Raw genomic sequence first — 1,824 nt, 5'->3', positions numbered from 1 at the left:
CTTTTCCTATAGAGGGCACCAGCTCCTCCCAGTTCAGCACCCCCTCCCCCCATCACATCAACAAGTCCATCACAATGTAGGGTTCACAACCTTGGGTCTTAACATTTAACCCCAAAACCAAGCCAATAGAAGGGGATCTTTAAAATCCATTACTGTCAAAGAGATACAAAGATAAAATAATGATCAGGAGTAGAATTTTTTTAGAAGGAAAAACAGGGGTACTAATCATGATTTCAGAAAATGTTAAAGCTAAAATAGATTTAATCAACTTGAAAAAGTAGGCAAAACCGCACTATATGTCAGCCATATTAATCAATACTCTTTTGGACTATTTATAATAGCTAAACAACAAAGGATTGGAATATTGCTGTGATGTAGGAAATATTGATGAATTCAGGAAAATATGGAAAGACTTGGACTTATGAAGGAAGATATTATCCATCCTCAGAGAAACAGAGATCAAACACATATAATGTCATTCTATATAGATGCATATGAATGTATATGTCTATATATGAGTATGAATATACATATCTGTGTATGTAAGAACATTTATGTATATGTATATATACATACATATATATGTATATGTACACATATCCTTAATTGTTATCTTCTTGGGGGGCAAGGAGGAGCAAGGGGGAAAAAGAATGAAGTAAAAAGTACATAGCAGAGAACAAAAGATAACCAATAAAGAAATAAATGATGGATAGCTCTTAACACAATGTGTAATATTTATTATGTAAACTTTCTTGAAATGAACATTTATTGCCATATATTTTGAATCCTTACTTATGTTTTTCTTTACACATGGCATTACTTTTTTTTCTTCTTTTCTTATTGGACATTTCAGCTATAGTATTTAAATTTAAAATACAGTATTTTCAAAAGGGAAACTGAGATCCAATGAATTGCCTAAAGTCACATAGACATTAAATAGAGGAGCTGGGATTTAGCAATAGGTATTGTGGTTTCAAACAGAGCAGTTTCCACCATGCTAAATTACTCCTCAATAATGTGTAGGGCTTTAGCTTCTCTCAGATTCCTATACCTGTATCAATGTAAATACTTTGTGTTAACTTTAAATTTATGGAAGAAAATTGTAAAGTTTGCTTCATAATTGTCATCTGTTTCCCTAGGATTAGCCTTCTTTCATTTCTTTGCACTTCTTAAAACTGGAAAACTTCAATGTGATTAAATAATTAGTTTAATGTTATGCATATAATTCATTTATAATTTAAGTACTTTGAGATTAATAAGTATTAATTTTCTGTCAAAAAATGACCCCAAACCATTAGGCATATAAATGGTAAAAAAAAATTGTGGGTTCTGAAAACAATATTTATTTTATTTTCCTAGCTACTTTTATAGACCACAGATCACTTTTGAATGTAAGAACAACTGAGGCAAGTGTCAACTTTCTGTTGTAAAAGGTGAAAATATCATTCAAGGCAGCTAATCTCATCTGGCTTCCTTTCCCAAGCTTGAGAAAAAAAAAAACTATTCTTGCTAATAACTGGTTGCACCAAGATTTTATGGGCATAATGATTGTGACAGTCTTCTTCAAAAAATAAACCCAAAGAGAATGAAAAAGAATGATTGACATAAAAGTAAATACAAGAGAACAGAGAATAAACTCAGCAAGAACAAGTCTGGGTAACTTATGACACTAAAAGCTATTCAAGGTGACAATAGCCTCATCATTTGTCTATATTGTCTTTTATGCAAAATATACTCATATCAGACCTGCAGTGACCTTTTCCCTTCCCAGTAATAGCTTTGAGGTGTGAATGTGTCTTATAGTGAATTTGTATTTGTTTGAAT

This window comes from Petaurus breviceps, unplaced genomic scaffold, assembly GCF_028583685.1.
Source record: "Petaurus breviceps papuanus isolate PSGF00001 unplaced genomic scaffold, PetGlider_PUasm1.0 38, whole genome shotgun sequence".
Classification (NCBI taxonomy): domain Eukaryota; kingdom Metazoa; phylum Chordata; class Mammalia; order Diprotodontia; family Petauridae; genus Petaurus; species Petaurus breviceps.
Note: the sequence above shows the minus strand (reverse complement) of the source record.